Source organism: Hyla sarda, chromosome 4 (genome assembly GCF_029499605.1).
Source record: "Hyla sarda isolate aHylSar1 chromosome 4, aHylSar1.hap1, whole genome shotgun sequence".
In the NCBI taxonomy this organism is placed as follows: Eukaryota; Metazoa; Chordata; class Amphibia; order Anura; family Hylidae; genus Hyla; species Hyla sarda.
Window position 1 is genome coordinate 278,428,092 of NC_079192.1, and position 20,977 is coordinate 278,449,068.

A 20,977-nucleotide genomic window follows, 5' to 3' on the forward strand; every position below is an offset into this window, starting at 1 on the left:
TTATAGTCTCTTATTTATTATTTGTAAGCTTTGTAATACAAAGTCAAACTTTACAACAAACTTTGCATATATCACTGTACAAGTGAATATAAAAATAACTTTGTAATAAAAAAATTTAAAAAGTGTCCGCTATTGAGAGGTGTCTAGTATAAAAAAAAAGGCTCAAAAATCTTTCTAAATTACTGAATGCTGTATTCACTCCAGAGTGTAATTACCTATAAAACATGATTAAAAAAAAGCAATATTACAGTAGTATCTCCTAGTGCTATTCAATCACCCATTATCACCCCCTGTACCATTTCATCCACCATGCCATTTTATTGATCCCTCCAATTCCACTTCATTCCTTCTCCCTTGAATCCCCTGTGCCATTTTATTCCCCCCTTTACCCCTATGGCACTTTATTCTCCTTGTGCCCTGTGCCATTTCACTCCCCCTTTATTACCCTCTGTGCAAATTCATCACCCCCTCTTTATTACTCCCTGTGCCATTTCTCCCCTGCCCCCATTGCCATTTCATTCCCCCTTTATCCTCCTGTGCCACTTTATTCCCCCTGTGCCCTGTGCCAAATCATCTCACCCTCACCTCTTGTGCCACATCACTTTTCCCCTTCCCTTCTCCCCCTGTTGTTCTTCTTACCTAGGCAGCAGGCTCAGGTGCAGAGGCTCTCAGCGGGTTTGACGTTCTCTTGACAGTCTTCTGTGCTGCACTTACTGAGAGCAGCAGCAGCTACAGGCACTGATGCTGCTCACAGCCTTTCAGTGGGTGCAGCACATAGGATGTCAGGAGAATGTCAAACCGCTGAGAGCCCTTGCACCTGAGCCTGCTGGCCAAGTAAGAAGAACAACAGGGGGAGGAGAGAAGAGGAAAAGTAATGTGGCACAAGGGGTGAGGGGGAGGAGGGGCGAATGGTGTGGCTGAAGGACGTACAGAAGCAGGACACCACTGTTTAAATGGTGCAGTAGGGGCCAGGGGCCCTGGGAGCCTGGACCCTTTACTGGGATATTGGCTGTACCACCCTTATGGCGGCCCTGTGCACAAGGTGGGGCCAGCACATAAGCCTGTTTGTCACGTCCCCTCCCATAGACTTGCATTGAGGGGGCCTGGGAGCCTGGACCCCTTACTGGAATATTGGCTATACCACCCTGATGGCGGCCCTGTGTACAAGGTGGGGCCGGCACATAAGCTTGTTCGTCATGCCCCCTCCCAAAGACTTGCATTGAGGGGGCATGTTGTGATATCACAAGGGGGTGTGGCCGTGATGTCATGACCCCCACGTCTGCTGCAAGTGTTCTCAAAAAGTGTTACGGATGCTGGGGCAGCGGAGTACCCCTTTAAGTGCCTTTCCATTTGAAGAGAGCTGGAGGTAAGTAGTGTTACAGGGGATTTAAGCTACATTAGGAATGGTAAGGGGAAGCTTTGCCTTTTTGGTACTGGAAACAGTTGTGGCAAAGATATGTGAGTAAACAATGTATTTGTCAATTAATTGCCATTGATACTCACTTATCGCTCTACTTTCACATCGCGCGCCGTCATTAAAGGCTACCAAACACTTCCTCTGGCCTTTCAAAAGAACATGGCAGAAGGTGTCTTACAGTAGGATCCACTTTCAGATCCTTTAATTTACACAATTACATTTAAACATCCATCTTTAACCCCTTAAGGACGGAGGGTTTTTCAGTTTTTGCATTTTAGTTTTTTCCTCATCACCTTCTAAAAATAATAACACTTTAAATTGTGAACCTAAAAAATCCATATGATGGCTTATTTTTTGCGCCACCAATTGTAATTTGTAATGACATCAGTCATTTTACCCCAAAATCTTCGGCGAAACGGAAAAAAAAATAATTGTGCGACAAAATGGAAGAAAAAATGCCATATTGTAAATTTTGGGGGCTTCCGTTTCTACGCAGTAAATTTTTCGGTAAAAATCACACATTAGCCCTCATTTACTATTGAAAACCTGACATGTTTTGTCGGGTTGTGCACCAGATTCTGTCGCATTGCGCCAGAAAAAATTGCGCCAGAATTGAAAAAACCCAGACTAACTCCATTTTGCTAAGAAAACCCAATAAAAGGGGCATAGTCGCCGGAAAAAGGGGGCATGGCCTCCAAAAACGGGTTTTCACAAAAACCCAACATATTTACTAAGGTTTCCACAGAAAATGTGGTGGATTTCAGCTGAGGAAAACCAGACAGATCAGAAGCCTACACTCCACTCTTAGAAAATGAGGGCCATTGTCTTTATTCTGTAGGTTCATACGGTTAAAATGATACCCTACTTATATAGTTTGGATTTTGTTGTACTTCTGAAAAAAATCATAACTACATGCAGGAAAATTTATGTTTAACCCCTTAAGGACTTAGCCCTTTTTCACCTTAAGGACTCGGCCGTTTTTTGCAATTCTGACCACTGTCACTTTAAACATAAATAACTCTGGAATGCTTTTACTTATCATTCTGATTCCGAGATTGTTTTTTCGTGACATATTCTACTTTAACATAGTGGTGAATTTTTGTAGGAAATTGCATCCATTCTTGGTGAAAAATCCCCAAATTTGATGAAAAAAAAGAAAATTTTGCATTTTTCTAACTTTGAAGCTCTCTGCTTGTAAGGAAAATGGATATTCAAAATAAAAAAAATTTGGGTTCACATATACAATATGTCCACTTTATGATTGCATCATAAAATTTATGAGTTTTTACTTTTGGAAGACATCAGAGGGCTTCAAAGTTCAGCAGCAATTTTAAAATTTTTCACAAAATTTTCAAACTCCCTATTTTTCAGGGACCAGTTCAGTTTTGAAGTGGATTTGAAGGGTCTTCATATTAGAAATACCCCACAAATGACCCCATTATAAAAACTGCTCCCCCAAAGTATTCAAAATGACATTCAGTAAGTGTTTTAACCCTTTAGGTGCTTCACAGGAATAGCAGCAACGTGAAGGATAAAATTCTAAATCTTCATTTTTTACACTCGCATGTTCTTGTAGACCCAATTTTTGAATTTTTGCAAGGGGTAAAAAGGAGAAAATTTTTACTTGTATTTGAAACCCAATTTCTCTTGAGTAAGGACATACCTCATATGTCTATGTTAATTGTTCGGCGGGCGCAGTAGAGGGCTCAGAAGGGAAGGAGCGACAAATGGTTTTTGGGGGGCATGTCACCTTTAGGAAGCCCCTATGGTGCCAGAACAGCAAAAAAAAAAAAAAACACATTGCATACCATTTTGGAATCCCTCGGGGAACATAACAAGGGGTAAAGTGAACCTTAATACCCCACAGGTGATTCACGACTTTTGCATATGTAAAAAAAATATATAAAAATTTTACCTAAAATGCTTGGTTTCCCAAAAATTTTACATTTTTTAAAAGGGTAATAGACAAAAATAACTCCCAAAATTTGAAGCCCCATTTCTCCTGATTCAGAAAACACCCCATATGGGGGTGAAAAGTGCTCTGCTGGTAAACTACAGGTCTCAGAAGAGAAGGAGTCACATTTGGCTTTTTGAAAGCAAATTTTGCTCGGCGGCATGCCGCATTTAGGAAGCCCCTATGGTGCCAGAACAGCAAAAAAAAAAAACCACATGGTATACTATTTGGGAAACTAGACCCCTCGGGGAACGTAACAAGGGCTAATGGGAACCTTAATACCCCGCAGGTGTTTCACGACTTTTGCATATGTAAAAAAAATTAAAAAATGTTTTACCTAAAATGCTTGGTTTCCCCAAAATTTGTAACACAATTTCTCCCGAGTACGGCAATACCCCATATGTGACCCTAAACTGTTGCCTTGAAATACGACAGGGCTTCAAAGCGAAAGAGCGCCATGCACATTTGAGGCCTAAATTAGGGACTTGCATAGGGATAGACATAAGGGTATTCTACGCCAGTGATTCCCAAACAGGGTGCCTCCAGCTGTTGTAAAACTCCCAGCATGCCTGGACAGTCAGTGGCTATCTGGCAATACTGGGAGTAGTTGTTTTGCAACAGCTGGAGGCACAGTTTTGGAAACAGTGGCGTACCAGACGTTTTTTTATTTTTATTGTGGAGGGGAGGGGGGCTGTGTAGGGGTATGTGTATATGTAGTGTTTTTTACTTTTCATTTTATTTTGTGTTAGTGTAGTGTTTTTAGGGTACAGTCACACAGGCGGGGGTTCACAGTAGTTTCTCGCTGGCAGTTTGAGCTGTGGCAGAAAATTTGCCACAGCTCACATTGGAGAGAGAAACATCCAGCGGTTGCAAAACTACAACTCCCAGCATGTACGGTCTATGAGTACATGCTAGGAGTTGTAGTTTAACAACAGCTGGGGGCACACTGGTTGTGAAACACCGAGTTTGGTAACAAACTCAGTCTTTTGCAACCAGTGTGCCTTCAGCTGTTGCAAAACTACAACTCCCAGCATGCACTGATAGACAGTACATGCTGGGAGTTGTAGTTATGCAACAGCTGGAGGCATACTACTTTGGCTGGGGATGCTGGGGATTGTAGTTATGCAACAGCTGGAGACACACTGGTTTGCTACTTAACTCAGTGTTTCACAACCAGTGTGCCTTCAGCTGTTGCAAAACTACAACTCTTAGCAGTCACCGACAGCCAACGGGCATGCTGGGAGTTGTAGTTATGCAACCAGCAGATGCACCACTAAAACTCCCAGCATGCACTTTAGCTGATTGTGCAAGCTGGGAGTTGTAGTTATACAACAGCTGAAGGTACACTTTTCCATAGAAAAAATGTGCCTCCAGCTGTTGCAAAACTATAAGTCCGAGCATGCCCATAAGGGAATGCTGGGAGTTGTGGTGGTCTGCCTCCTGCTGTTGCATAACTACAGCTCCCAGCATGCCCTTTTTGCATGCTGGGAGCTGTTGCTAAGCAACAGCAGGAGGCTGTCACTCAGCTCCAACTACTGCTCCAGCACACAGGTCAGTCCCTCATCGCCACCACTCCTGGGGCCCCGATCCCAACAGGGACGCCGGGGATCGGGGTCCCCAGCTGCCGGGGTCAACTTCCCGCACCTGCTCACGTCGTCCGGAAGAGGAGCGGAGCGGGTTGCGGGAGTGACACCCGCAGCAGGTGCCCTGATTGGTCGGCCACTGGTGCCACCTCACCCCTGCTGGCTATGGCTGTTCGGGGCCGTCAGAGACGGCCCCGATCAGCCAGTAATTCCGGGTCACTGAGTAACTGGAGACCCGATTGACCCAGTCATCATGACCCCCCTGGGTGATATGCCGCGATGCCTGCTGAACGATTTTAGCAGGCATCGGGCACGGGCTCCGCTCCAGCTGGCTGCGGGGGGCCGGGAAAGCTCATGACGTTTAGTAATTTTTTTTTACACTAACATGCTGGTGTTGCCCTTTACTTTTTATTTTCACAAGAGGTAAAAGGAAAAAAAGACCCCCAAAATTTGAAACGCAATTTCTCCTGAGTACGGAAATACCCCATATGTGGGCGTAAAATACTCTGCGAGCGCACAACAAGGCTCAGGAGTGAGAGTGCACCATGTACATTTGAGGCCTAAATTGGTGATTTGCACAGGGGTGGCTGATTTTACAACGGTTCTGATATAAACCCAAAAAAATAAATACCCACATGTGACCCCATTTTGGAAACTACACCCCTCACGGAATGTAACAAGGGGTACACTGAGCATTTACGCCCCACAGGTGTCTGACAGATTTTTGGAACAGTGGTCAGTGAAAATGAAAAAGATCTGTCAAACGCCAGTAGGGTGTAAATGCTCACTGTACTTCTTATTTCATTCCGTGAGGGGTGTAGTTTCCAAAATGGGGTCACATGTGGGGGGGGGGGGGTCCACTGTTCTGGCACCACGGGGGGCTTTGTAAACACACACGGCCCCCGACTTCCATTCCAAACAAATTATCTCTCTAAAAGCTCAATAATGCTCCTTCTCAGAAGCATTGTAGTTCGCTCGCAGTGCACTTGACGTCCAAACATGGGGTATTTCCATACTCAGAAGAAATGAGGTTACACATTTTGGGGGGCATTTTCTCCTGTTACCCCTTGTAAAAAAGTAAAATTTGGGGAAAAACCAGCATTTTAGTGAGAAAATTTTTTTTTTTTCATTTACACATCCGACTTTAACAAAAAGTTGTCAAACACCTGTGGGGTGTTAAGGCTCACCGTACCCCTTGTTATGTTCCTTGAGGGGTGTAGTTTTCATAATAGTGTGCGATGTGTTTTTTTTTTGCTGTCCTGGCACCATAGGGGCTTCCTAAATGGGACATGCCCCCCAAAAACCATTTCAGAAAAACTCACTCTCCAAATTCCCATTGTTGCTCCTTCGTTTCTGAGCCCTAGTGCACCCGCCGAACACTTGACATACACATATGAGGTATTTTCTTACTCGAGAGAAATTGGGTTACAAATTTTGAGAGAATTTTTTTCCTTTTACCCCTTATATGAACATGCGAGTGTAAAAAATGAAGATTTTGAATTTTCTCCTTCACTTTGCTGCTATTCCTGTGAAACACCTAAAGGGTTAACACACTTACTGAATGTCATTTTGAATACTTTGAGGGGTGCAGTTTTTATAATGGGGTCATTTATGGGGTATTTCTAACCAGAAGACCCTTCAAATCCACTTCAAACCTGAACTGGTCCCTGAAAAATTCTGATTTTGAAAATTTTGCGAAAAATTGGAAAATTGCTGCTGAACTTTGAAGCCCTCTGATGTTTTCCAAAGGTAAAAACATGTCAACTTTATGATGGAAACATAACGTAGACATATTGTATATGTGAATCAATATATAATTTATTTGGAACGTCTATTTTCCTTACAAGCAGAGAGCTTCAAAGTTAGAAAAATGCAAAATTTTCAAATTTTTCATGAAATTTTTGAATTTTTCACCAAGAAATGATGCAAGTATCGACGAAAATTTACCACTAACATAAAGTAGAATATATCACGAAAAAACTATCTCGGAATCAAATTTATAAGTGTTACGCCGAGCGCTCCGGGTCCCCGCTCCTCCCCGGAGCGCTCGCTTCACTCCCTCCGCTGCAGCGCTCCGGTCACGTCCTCTGACCCGGGGCGCTGCGATCCTGCTGCCAGCCGGGATGCGATTCGCGATGCGGGTAGCGCCCGCTCGCGATGCGCACCCCGGCTCCCCTACCTGACTCGCTCCCCGTCTGTTCTGTCCCGGCGCGCGCGGCCCCGCTCCCTAGGGCGCGCGCGCGCCGGGTCTCTGCGATGTAAAGGGCCACTGCGCCGCTGATTGGCGCAGTGGTTCCAATTAGGGTTTTCACCTGTGCACTTCCCTATATTACCTCACTTCCCTTGCACTCCCTTGCCGGATCTTGTTGCCTTAGTGCCAGTGAAAGCGTTCCTTGTGTGTTCCTTGCCTGTGTTTCCAGACCTTCTGCCGTTGCCCCTGACTACGATCCTTGCTGCCTGCCCCGACCTTCTGCTACGTCCGACCTTGCTTCTGCCTACTCCCTTGTACCGCGCCTATCTTCAGCAGCCAGAGAGGTGAGCCGTTGCTAGTGGATACGACCTGGTCACTACCGCCGCAGCAAGACCATCCCGCTTTGCGGCGGGCTCTGGTGAAAACCAGTAGTGGCTTAGAACCGGTCCACTAGCACGGTCCACGCCAATCCCTCTCTGGCACAGAGGGTCCACTACCTGCCAGCCGGCATCGTGACTGTAGATCCGGCCATGGATCCCGCTGAAGTTCCTCTGCCAGTTGCCTCTGTACACTCCTTCTTCTCGGAAATCCGAAGTGTCTTTGAGGAACCTGCCCGAGCCTCTTCTGCTGAGACTGCCCTGTTGAACCTGGTCCAGGGTAATTCTTCCGTTGGCGAGTATGCCGTACAATTCCGTACACTTGCTTCAGAATTGTCCTGGAATAATGAGGCCCTCTGCGCGACCTTCAAAAAAGGCCTATCCAGCAACATTAAAGATGTTCTGGCCGCACGAGAAATTCCTGCTAATCTACATGAACTTATTCACCTAGCCACTCGCATTGACATGCGTTTTTCTGAAAGGCGTCAGGAACTCCGCCAAGATATGGACTCTGTTCGCACGAGGCGTTTCGTCTCCTCGGCTCCTCTCTCCTCTGGTCCCCTGCAATCTGTTCCTGTGCCTCCCGCCGTGGAGGCTATGCAGGTCGACCGGTCTCGCCTGACACCTCAAGAGAGGACACGACGCCGTATGGAGAACCTCTGCCTGTACTGTGCTAGTACCGAACACTTCCTGAGGGATTGTCCTATCCGTCCTCCCCGCCTGGAAAGACGTACGCTGACTCCGCACAAAGGTGAGACAGTCCTTGATGTCTACTCTGCTTCTCCACGTCTTACTGTGCCTGTGCGGATGTCTGCCTCTGCCTTCTCCTTCTCTACAGTGGCCTTCTTGGACTCTGGATCTGCAGGAAATTTTATTTTGGCCTCTCTCGTCAACAGGTTCAACATCCCAGTGACCAGTCTCGCCAGACCCCTCTACATCAATTGTGTAAATAATGAAAGATTGGACTGTACCATACGTTTCCGCACGGAGCCCCTTCTTATGAGCATCGGATCTCATCATGAGAGGATTGAACTTTTGGTCCTCCCCAATTGCACCTCGGAGATTCTCCTTGGACTTCCCTGGCTTCAACTTCATTCCCCAACCCTGGATTGGTCCACTGGGGAGATCAAGAGTTGGGGGTCCTCTTGTTCCAAGAACTGTCTAAAACCGGTTCCCAGTAACCCTTGCCGTAACTCTGTGGTTCCTCCAGTAACCGGTCTCCCTAAGGCCTATATGGACTTCGCGGATGTTTTCTGCAAAAAACAAGCTGAGACTCTACCTCCTCACAGGCCTTATGATTGCCCTATCGACCTCCTCCCGGGTACTACTCCACCCCGGGGCAGAATTTATCCTCTCTCTGCCCCAGAGACTCTTGCCATGTCCGAATACGTCCAGGAGAATCTAAAAAAGGGCTTTATCCGTAAATCCTCCTCTCCTGCCGGAGCCGGATTTTTCTTTGTGTCCAAAAAAGATGGCTCCCTACGTCCTTGCATTGACTACCGCGGTCTTAATAAAATCACGGTTAAGAACCGCTACCCCTTACCCCTCATCTCTGAACTCTTTGATCGCCTCCAAGGTGCCCACATCTTCACTAAATTGGACTTAAGAGGCGCCTATAACCTCATCCGCATCAGAGAGGGGGACGAGTGGAAAACGGCATTTAACACCAGAGATGGACACTTTGAGTATCTGGTCATGCCCTTTGGACTGTGCAATGCCCCTGCCGTCTTCCAAGACTTTGTCAATGAAATTTTTCGTGATCTGTTATACTCCTGTGTTGTGGTATATCTGGACGATATCCTAATTTTTTCTGCCAATCTAGAAGAACACCGCCAGCATGTCCGTATGGTTCTTCAGAGACTTCGTGACAACCAACTCTATGCCAAAATTGAGAAATGTCTGTTTGAATGCCAATCTCTTCCTTTTCTAGGATATTTGGTCTCTGGCCAGGGACTACAGATGGATCCAGACAAACTCTCTGCCGTCTTAAATTGGCCACGCCCCTCCGGACTCCGTGCTATCCAACGCTTTTTGGGGTTCGCCAATTATTACAGGCAATTTATTCCACATTTTTCTACCATTGTGGCTCCTATCGTGGCTTTAACCAAAAAAAATGCTGATCCCAAGTCCTGGCCTCCTCAAGCAGAAGACTCCTTTAAACGACTCAAGTCTGCCTTTTCTTCGGCTCCCGTGCTCTCCAGACCTGACCCTTCCAAACCCTTCCTATTGGAGGTTGATGCCTCCTCAGTAGGAGCTGGAGCTGTTCTTCTACAAAAAAATTCTTCCGGGCATGCTGTCACTTGTGGTTTTTTCTCTAGGACCTTCTCTCCAGCGGAGAGGAACTACTCCATCGGGGATCGAGAGCTTCTAGCCATTAAATTAGCACTTGAGGAATGGAGGCATCTGCTGGAGGGATCAAGATTTCCTGTTATTATCTACACCGACCACAAGAACCTCTCCTACCTCCAGTCGGCCCAACGGCTGAATCCTCGCCAGGCCCGGTGGTCTCTGTTCTTTGCCCGATTTAATTTTGAGATTCACTTTCGTCCTGCCGATAAGAACATTAGGGCCGATGCTCTCTCTCGTTCCTCGGATGCCTCAGAAGTTGATCTCCCTCCGCAACACATCATTCCACCTGACTGCCTGATCTCCACTTCTCCTGCCTCCATCAGGCAGACTCCTCCAGGAAAGACCTTTGTTTCTCCACGCCAACGCCTCGGAATCCTCAAATGGGGTCACTCCTCCCATCTCGCAGGTCATGCGGGCATCAAGAAATCTGTGCAACTCATCTCCCGCTTCTATTGGTGGCCGACTCTGGAGACGGATGTTGGGGACTTTGTGCGAGCCTGCACTATCTGTGCCCGGGATAAGACTCCTCGCCAGAAGCCCGCTGGTTTTCTTCATCCTCTGCCTGTCCCCGAACAGCCTTGGTCTCTGATTGGTATGGATTTTATTACTGATTTACCCCCTTCCCGTGGCAACACCGTTATTTGGGTGGTCGTTGATCGATTCTCCAAAATGGCACATTTCATCCCTCTTCCTGGTCTTCCTTCTGCGCCTCAGTTGGCTAAACAATTTTTTGTACACATTTTTCGTCTTCACGGGTTGCCTACGCAGATTGTCTCGGATAGAGGGGTCCAATTCGTGTCTAAATTCTGGAGAGCTCTCTGTAAACAACTCAAGATTAAATTAAATTTTTCCTCTGCATATCATCCCCAGTCCAATGGACAAGTAGAAAGAATTAACCAGATCCTGGGTGATTATTTGCGACATTTTGTTTCCTCCCGCCAGGATGACTGGGCAGATCTCCTTCCATGGGCCGAATTCTCGTATAACTTCAGGGTCTCTGAATCTTCCTCCAAATCCCCATTTTTCGTGGTGTACGGCCGTCACCCTCTTCCCCCCCTCCCTACCCCCTTGCCCTCTGGTCTGCCCGCTGTGGATGAAATTTCTCGTGACCTTTCCATTATATGGAGAGAGACCCAAAATTCTCTCTTACAGGCTTCTTCACGCATGAAGAGGTTCGCGGATAAGAAAAGAAGAGCTCCCCCCGTTTTTTCCCCTGGAGACAAGGTATGGCTCTCCGCTAAATATGTCCGCTTCCGTGTCCCTAGCTACAAGTTGGGACCACGCTATCTTGGTCCTTTCAAAATTTTGTGTCAAATTAATCCTGTCTCTTATAAACTTCTTCTTCCTCCTTCTCTTCGTATCCCTAATGCCTTTCACGTCTCTCTTCTCAAACCACTCATCCTCAACCGTTTTTCTCCCAAATCTGTTCCTCCCACTCCTGTTTCCGGCTCCTCGGACGTCTTCTCGGTCAAGGAAATTTTGGCTGCCAAAAAGGTCAGAGGGAAAAATTTTTTTTTAGTAGACTGGGAGGGTTGTGGTCCTGAAGAGAGATCCTGGGAACCTGAGGACAACATCCTTGACAAAAGTCTGCTCCTCAGGTTCTCAGGCTCCAAGAAGAGGGGGAGACCCAAGGGGGGGGGTACTGTTACGCCGAGCGCTCCGGGTCCCCGCTCCTCCCCGGAGCGCTCGCTTCACTCCCTCCGCTGCAGCGCTCCGGTCACGTCCTCTGACCCGGGGCGCTGCGATCCTGCTGCCAGCCGGGATGCGATTCGCGATGCGGGTAGCGCCCGCTCGCGATGCGCACCCCGGCTCCCCTACCTGACTCGCTCCCCGTCTGTTCTGTCCCGGCGCGCGCGGCCCCGCTCCCTAGGGCGCGCGCGCGCCGGGTCTCTGCGATTTAAAGGGCCACTGCGCCGCTGATTGGCGCAGTGGTTCCAATTAGGGTTTTCACCTGTGCACTTCCCTATATTACCTCACTTCCCTTGCACTCCCTTGCCGGATCTTGTTGCCTTAGTGCCAGTGAAAGCGTTCCTTGTGTGTTCCTTGCCTGTGTTTCCAGACCTTCTGCCGTTGCCCCTGACTACGATCCTTGCTGCCTGCCCCGACCTTCTGCTACGTCCGACCTTGCTTCTGCCTACTCCCTTGTACCGCGCCTATCTTCAGCAGCCAGAGAGGTGAGCCGTTGCTAGTGGATACGACCTGGTCACTACCGCCGCAGCAAGACCATCCCGCTTTGCGGCGGGCTCTGGTGAAAACCAGTAGTGGCTTAGAACCGGTCCACTAGCACGGTCCACGCCAATCCCTCTCTGGCACAGAGGGTCCACTACCTGCCAGCCGGCATCGTGACAATAAGTAAAAGCATCCCAGAGTTATTAATGCTTAAAGTGACAGTGGTCAGATGTGCAAAAAATGCTCCCGTCCTTAGGGTCATAATGGGCTCCGTCCCCAAGGGGTTAAACCTTTCTAGACTCGATTTGTGAGCTACTAATTTTACTTTGTAATGACATGAGTCATTTTCCACAAAATTTATGAAGGACCCCCAAAAATTATTTGTGTGAAAAAAATGGAAAAAAAACGCCATTTGTAGTTTTTAGCGACTTCCGTTTCTACGCTGTACACTTTCAGTAAAAGTGACACATTTTTATTTGGTAGGTCCATATGGTTACAAGGATACCCAAGTTATGTAGGTTTTATTTTATTATACTAATTAGAAAAAGTACAACTACATGCACCAAAATTAGTATGTTTAAAATTGGCATCTTCTGACCCCTATAACTTTTTTATTTTCTATATATGGGGGTGTATGAGAGCTATTTTTTTTTGCGCCGTGGTGTGTACTTTTTATTGGTACCATTTTTGTTTTGATTGGACTTTTTATTCGCTTTTTATAAAAAAAAATTTAAGTTAAAATTTTGGAATTTGTTTACGTATATGCCTATGACCATGCGGTTTAATTAACATTATATTTTTATAGTTCTGACATTTATGCACGTGGCAATGCCACATGTTTATTTTTATTTACATATTATTTTTTTTTATGGGTAAAGGGGGGTGATTCAAACTTTTATTAGGGAAGGGGTTGAATCACGTACACTGTTCAATGCTATGCCATTGCATAGGTCAGTGTTATCGGCGCTCTGCTGATCCAGACGATTTCCCCGCAGAGGTCCCAAACAGCCCGACTGAGCTTACAGGAATGGTTTTACTTTTCCGTTAGACGCTGGCGATCAACTTTGATCACCACATCTAATGTGTTACTGCTGGGTATCACCGTGATCGGTGATATACAGCATTAGACATGGATCCTGGAGGCTGATAGCCCCCGGGACCTTCCAGCTATGATGCAGGGTCTGCCCGTGAGCTCGCATCATAGCAGGGGAGTGGGTGCAGGGCATGCAGGTATGCATTGCGTTCTTAAGAGGTTAGAAAACTTGCAACACTCTTGGCGTGCTACATCCTGAATGAACTAAATGTGACTGACTTGTTCGACTTTTGTGGGGCCCCACTTTTAATTTTGCCCAGGGCCACATTAAGTCTAAAACCGGCCCTGGTAATACCTGAAAGTTTCCTTTACTATGGCCATGTACATTTTGTCAGCAGGGATCCATAGCATCAGCCACTTAGATTAGCGACTATATATAGTGTGAGAGTGGTTGAATCAAAGCTTAAAGGGGTATTCCTGGAAAAAACTGTTTTTTATATATCAACTGGCTCCAGAGAGTTAAAAAGATTTGTAAATTACTTCTATTAAAAAATCTTAGTTCTTTCAATAATTATCAGCTGCTGAAGTTGAGTTGTTGTTTTCCATCTGGCAACAGTGCTCTCTGCTGACATCTCTGCTTGTCTCGGGAACTGCACAGAGTAGAAGAGGTTTGCTATGGGGATTTGCTTCTAAACTGGGCGGTTCCCGAGACAGGTGTCATCATACAGCACTTAGACAGAAAAGAACAACTAAACTTCAGCAGCTCACAAGTACTGAAAGGATTAATATTTTTTTATAGAAAAAAAAAAGTTTTTTCCTGGATAACCCCTTTAAACAAAGAGATTTTTCCGTGCGCTATTAACCCTTTAGACACGGCGTTCAAAGTTGAACGCCGCGTCTAAAACGAAAGTGAAAGCTGCCCGGCGGCTCAGTGGGACTGATCGGGACCACCGCAGTGAAAATGCGGTGTTCCGATCAGCTGGGTCACGAGCGGAGGTCCTCTTACCTTCCTCCGGTGCGTCCATTCGGCGATTGATTGCTCCAAGCCTGTGATTTAACCATTTCCTTAATAAAAGTTCAAATCGCCCCCTTTTCCCATTAAAAAAACACCATGTAAATAAAAATAAATATAAACATATGTGGTATAGCCGCGTGCGTAAATGTCCGAACTATAAAAATATATAATTAATTAAACCGCACAGTCATATGCGCAAAAAAATTCCAAAGCCCAAAATAACTTATTTTTGGTCGCTTTTTATAACACAAAAAAATGAATAAAAAGCGATCAAAAAGTCCTATCAATACAAAAATGGTACCGCTAAAAACTTCAGATCACAGCGCAAAAAATGAGCCCTAATACTGCCCCATACGCAGAAAAATAAAAAAGCTATAGGGGTCAGAAAATGACAATTTTAAACGTATAAATTTCCGTGCATGTAGTTATGATTTTTTACAGAAGTACGACAAAATCAAACGTATAAGAAGATATAAGTAGGGTATCATTTTAATTGTATGGACCTACAGAATAAAGATCAGGTCTCATTTTTACTCAAAAATGTACTGCATAGAAACGGAAGCCCCCAAAATTACAAAATGGCTTTTTTTCTTCAATTTCATCGCACAATGATTTTTTTTCCGTTTTAGCTGTAGATTTTTGGGTAAAATGACTGATGTCTCTGCAAAGTAGAATTGGTGTTGCAAAAAATAAGCCATCATATGGATTTTTAGGTGCAAAATTGAAAGGGTTATGATTTTTAAAAGGTGAGGAGGTAAAAAACGAAAGTGCAAAAACCGAAAAACCCTCAGTCCTTAAGGGGTTATCCATTTCAAGGAAGGTCATCAGAGCAATCTCTGATATCTGACAGTACGGGCAAATGTCAGCAGCTGATAGCAATGGGCATCTGCCAGCAGGCACGTCGCTACAGGACAGGCAAACCAAGCAATTCCCCCCATCACTATTAAGGACATCCCTGTGTCCCGAAAGATGTTTTCAGGACACAGGGATGCCTCCGTTAACTTTCTGCGGCCCCGCGTTAAGTTTAAAAATGCAGGGGCCGCCGGGAGATGGAGCCGCAGAAGACCGGAGCATCGAAGAGGAGGAAGACGTGCGTTGGCCAGCTTGGTAAGTGACCAGCGGGACATCATCTTTGGTGTTCCGACCTCCGCTTCTCCGATCCGGGGAACTAATGCTAAGGCTGGACCGGAGGAGCGGTGGTCGGAGCATTGAAGTTGGCAGTACACAGGCATACAGCCTCCAGCCATACACTGTATAAGACTGAAGGCTGTATGTCTGTGGGGAACACTGCCTACATAATGTGGGGGAACACTGCCTGCCTAATGTGGGGGGAACACTGCCTACCTAATGTGGGGAGAACTATGCTGCACCTAATGTGGGGGGAACACTGCCAACCTAATGTGGGGAGAACTATGCTGCACCTAATGTGGGGGGAACACTGCCTACCTAATATGGGGGGAACTCTGCTGCACCTAATGTGGGGGGGGAACTCTGCTGCACCTAATGTGGGGGAACTCTGCTGCACCTAGTGTGGAGGGAACTCTGCTGCACCTAATGTGGGGGCCTCGTATCGACGTTTGCTCACGTCGCGCTCCCAGAATTCAAGGGCCGGTGTAACTACATCGTGACGCCGGCCCTAGAGCATGACGTGCGTGAACTTCAAGAGGGGGGGGCCTCCATGTCCATTTTGCTTGGGGCCCCTATATTCCTTCAAACGGCCCTGTCTGCCAGTTATGACTCGGTCCCATCTAGTGGGCCCACACCATATTCCCCTCATCCAATCCATAATGTTCAAGTACATTTGGGGTTGGAAAGGGGTTAGAATAATGGCAACCTTTCAATAAATGACTGTGGCCAATCTTTACTCAAAAGTGTTTCTGTTTTGTGTTACTTTTGAACTTTACTTCTTTATTACTTCTGGCTTCTCTCTGGCTCCAGAAAGTTAAACAGTTTTGTAAAATACTTCTATTAAAAAATCTAAATCCTTCCAGTACTTATCAGCTGCTGTATACTACAGAGAAAGTTGAGTTGTTGAGTTGTTCTTTTCTGTCTGACCACAGTGCTCTATGCTCACACCGCAAACCTTTCCTGCTCTGGACAGTTCATGACATGGACAGAGATGTAATTTACAAGTCTGTTTAACTTTCTGGCATCAATTGATTTAAAAAAAAAAAAAAAAAAAAAAAAATATATATATATATATATATATATATATATATATATATATATATATAGTATCCACCAGATTACTCTACTAGTACTTTAAGAAAGATACCTCCATGGTCTTCAAGGTTGAATTTGGAAACGAAAAGGAGTACCTAGGGAATGACCTGGAAAGAAGAGTGTGGGGAAAAATATGTCTACTTCTTCACCATGCCCAAGTCTGCGGGAGTAAGAAAAATGTCAGCAATAGAGCAGCAAGGGAGGAATATTGAGGCTATGTTTCTGTGACAACCAACATAATAAGAATGGAATAAGTCTTGAATGAAGATGATTTTGTTATACTGGAAATCACAGAATGCACAACTAAATATTTCGGAGAAGACATACATGGAATGTTTATCAGATTTGTAGGGGTTTTTCTTGCATTGTAAGGTAATACGCTGAAGTTTGCAGAAAAAGGATGTAGACTAGGGTTACGAGAAATCTCCCCTGCAGCTAATAGGAAGAGAACAGAGATTTATGACAATGACTTTTAAGTTGCACACTGGAATGAGGTGGTTTAAGATGATTTAAGAAAAGGAATAGTGCATGCTGTACATATACTAAAGAAATTGATTAAAACATGCTTTTTCTGGCTCCATGTCTTCTTGAAGTATAGTCCCAGTAAAAACAGCAACTTATCGTGCATAAAAACAAGCCCTCACCATTGGTGAAAAGAAAAGTTACAGCTTTCAGAATATGGTAACACATATTTTTAACATTGGACATGTGATAAAACATAAAAAATATATAAATTTGGTATCGCCTTAATAATACCGAACTGCAGAATAAAGATAACATGTTATTTATACTGCATAGAGAATGATGGTAAAAAATAAATAAAAATAACATTGTGTGAGGAGGACAGTCAGCTTTTGGAATGTGTTGCAGAGGTGGTGTAGGTGTAGAGCAGTGGCCGAGCAAAGCTAAATAGTGGGACTGGTGGTAGGAATTAAGAAAGGGTGGATATGGTGAGTAGTGTTGCTCGCGAATATTCGCAATGCGAATTTTATTTGCGGATATCGCATATTCATAAATTCGTTAATATTCGCGAATATAGCACTATATGTTTGCAATTATGAATATTCGCTTTTTTTTTTAGTTTTTTTTCACAGTACACATCACAGTGATCATCCCTCTCTGCTTCCAGCTTGTGTGGTGTAAAGAAGGCTCTAATACTACTGTGTGAGACTGGTGTGCAAATTTTCGCATATGCATATTTTCGCATATGCTAATTTTCGTGTATGCGAAGTTTCAATTATGCAAAGTTTTGCATATGCGAAAATAAAATGTGAATATTAGGAATATGTGAATTTAGCGAATATATGACGAATATTTGTCCATATATTCACGAAATATCGCAAATTCGAATATGGCCTATGTCGCTCAACACTAATGGTGAGGGGGGCAAGGGGCCCATTAGACTTTAGAACAGACTAACAGAAGTCTTCCTTGTATTTTCATTCTTAGCCAAATACTAACCAAGCAGCAGGAGCCTTACATTACCAGGGTGGGCGAGGACCATTGTTATTAGCCCTCTTCAGCCTAAATGATGTCAGCCTAATACCTGCTAGGCCCAGTAGTGCTATTTTTGATGCTTCGGGTCTTTTGGTACAGCTCTTCCTGCTACCCCTGTGGAGGTGGGTACCGGGGTAATAATTGGGTGTTAACACTAGCTGTTTTTGAGGCTAACACTAAGCTCCGGCTTACAACTGAATTCCATTTATAAGACAGTTTCCACTACTAGTAAAGTCAAGTTTTAAAAATTGTTATCAGAAAAAACACTTCCCCACAAGTCCTTGTTAACCATTTTATTGAAAAAATTAATACGCTAGTCTTCTATGTAGTCCTCGAATCCAACATAGTTCCCCGCATACACGGATCTGAAACAAGAAGAAGACAAAAACACAAAAAAGGGTAAGTACTTAGAGTGCTCTCCCTAGGAAGAAAGCAGTGTGTTCCCAAACTGGGAGCCTCCAGTTGTTGCTAAGCTACAACCCTCATCATTCTCAGACAGCCTTCAGCTCTCTAGGAATGATGGGGATTTTGGCTTCTCAGCCTTTTGGCTAAGATCAAGTGTAGTATCTGTTCTTATCAGTTTTTCATGGCGGTGGGCAGTAACGCCGGTATGAGGCTGGTGGGGATGGGTGCTGCATGGAGGGTGCAGGTGTACCGGGGCTTTCCGGGGCTGGTTCTGAGGAATCAGCTCGACGGCTGCCCCGATGTGACCTGTTCCCTCCGGGTCTCGCCATGAGGCTGAGAGGGTCTAGAGCCGAGGTACCTTTGTGCCTCTGGGAGTGGTGACCCCGAGGTGCCGAAACTCACTGGGAATACTGGCTCACTGAGTTGAAGCACGGGCACCATAATCTCTTCACCTTGTGGCACTCACCTCTTGATTCCCGGTCTTCTGGCTAGGATCAGACATTTTTATAGATCCGGCCGGATGTCCGGGCAGTATATCTGCACACATTCACTTATTTATTTCTTTTTGTGTCACTTTTTGCGTGTTGTGTGTCCACAGGATTTGTCAGGATGCGGTAGCCCTTCTGGGTGTCCCTCCTGGCGGTCTAGGGGAGGTGTGTGTGGCCATTAGGTTCCACACCTCCCTGCAAACACCCCGGGTACTCCTGCTTTGGCAGGGTACCTACCGTTATCGGCTCTGCGGGCAGATACCTTGGCTAACGCCAAGGGGGATGCCGGGAGCATTTGTGGTCCCCTAGTAGCTTCGGCGAAAAGGGACATCGAACCTGGAACCTCGTAGGTACCTTTTGGTCCGGAGGCGAAGGGTAAGGTTTGTTGGGGGGCCTCTCTCCTATCGGAGAAGGGCTTGCGATAGACCGCATCCTTTGTGCACGTTTTTTTAGTGTAACACGTTTGCACTTTTTCTTGCACTTTGGGTGATTTGAGAGCACATTCCTCGGCTTTAAAAAAAAAAATGATGGGGATTTGTTACGCCGAGCGCTCCGGGTCCCCGCTCCTCCCCGGAGCGCTCGCTTCACTCCCTCCGCTGCAGCGCTCCGGTCACGTCCTCTGACCCGGGGCGCTGCGATCCCGCTGCCAGCCGGGATGCGATTCGCGATGCGGGTAGCGCCCGCTCGCGATGCGCACCCCGGCTCCCCTACCTGACTCGCTCCCCGTCTGTTCTGTCCCGGCGCGCGCGGCCCCGCTCCCTAGGGCGCGCGCGCGCCGGGTCTCTGCGATTTAAAGGGCCACTGCGCCGCTGATTGGCGCAGTGGTTCCAATTAGGGTTTTCACCTGTGCACTTCCCTATATTACCTCACTTCCCTTGCACTCCCTTGCCGGATCTTGTTGCCTTAGTGCCAGTGAAAGCGTTCCTTGTGTGTTCCTTGCCTGTGTTTCCAGACCTTCTGCCGTTGCCCCTGACTACGATCCTTGCTGCCTGCCCCGACCTTCTGCTACGTCCGACCTTGCTTCTGCCTACTCCCTTGTACCGCGCCTATCTTCAGCAGCCAGAGAGGTGAGCCGTTGCTAGTGGATACGACCTGGTCACTACCGCCGCAGCAAGACCATCCCGCTTTGCGGCGGGCTCTGGTGAAAACCAGTAGTGGCTTAGAACCGGTCCACTAGCACGGTCCACGCCAATCCCTCTCTGGCACAGAGGGTCCACTACCTGCCAGCCGGCATCGTGACAGTAGATCCGGCCATGGATCCCGCTGAAGTTCCTCTGCCAGTTGTCGCTGACCTCACCACGGTGGTCGCCCAGCAGTCACAACAGATAGCGCAACAAGGCCAACAGCTGTCTCAACTGACCGTTATGCTACAACAGTTGCTACCACAGCTTCAGCAGTCATCTCCTCCGCCAGCTCCTGCACCTCCTCCGCAGCGAGTGGCCGCTCCTGGGATACGCTTATCCTTGCCGGATAAATTTGATGGGGACTCTAAGTTTTGCCGTGGCTTTCTTTCCCAATGTTCCCTGCATCTGGAGATGATGTCGGACCTGTTTCCCACTGAAAGGTCTAAGGTGGCTTTCGTAGTCAGTCTTCTGTCCGGAAAAGCCCTGTCATGGGCCACACCGCTCTGGGACCGCAATGACCCCGTCACTGCCTCTGTACACTCCTTCTTCTCGGAAATCCGAAGTGTCTTTGAGGAACCTGCCCGAGCCTCTTCTGCTGAGACTGCCCTGTTGAACCTGGTCCAGGGTAATTCTTCCGTTGGCGAGTATGCCGTACAATTCCGTACACTTGCTTCAGAATTGTCCTGGAATAATGAGGCCCTCTGCGCGACCTTCAAAAAAGGCCTATCCAGCAACATTAAAGATGTTCTGGCCGCACGAGAAATTCCTGCTAATCTACATGAACTTATTCACCTAGCCACTCGCATTGACATGCGTTTTTCTGAAAGGCGTCAGGAACTCCGCCAAGATATGGACTCTGTTCGCACGAGGCGTTTCGTCTCCTCGGCTCCTCTCTCCTCTGGTCCCCTGCAATCTGTTCCTGTGCCTCCCGCCATGGAGGCTATGCAGGTCGACCGGTCTCGCCTGACACCTCAAGAGAGGACACGACGCCGTATGGAGAACCTCTGCCTGTACTGTGCTAGTACCGAACACTTCCTGAGGGATTGTCCTATCCGTCCTCCCCGCCTGGAAAGACGTACGCTGACTCCGCACAAAGGTGAGACAGTCCTTGATGTCTACTCTGCTTCTCCACGTCTTACTGTGCCTGTGCGG

The 20,977-nt window shown here is 46.6% G+C and overlaps 1 non-coding gene across 1 annotated transcript; it reads left to right on the forward strand.

Annotated features, from left to right (window-relative positions):
- The first annotated feature begins 18,336 nt into the window (after window positions 1-18,336).
- LOC130267923 (U2 spliceosomal RNA) lies at window positions 18,337-18,524 on the forward strand. Its single transcript, XR_008843337.1, has one exon. It is a non-coding gene; the product is annotated as a U2 spliceosomal RNA (small nuclear RNA).
- Window positions 18,525-20,977: the final 2,453 nt, after the last annotated feature.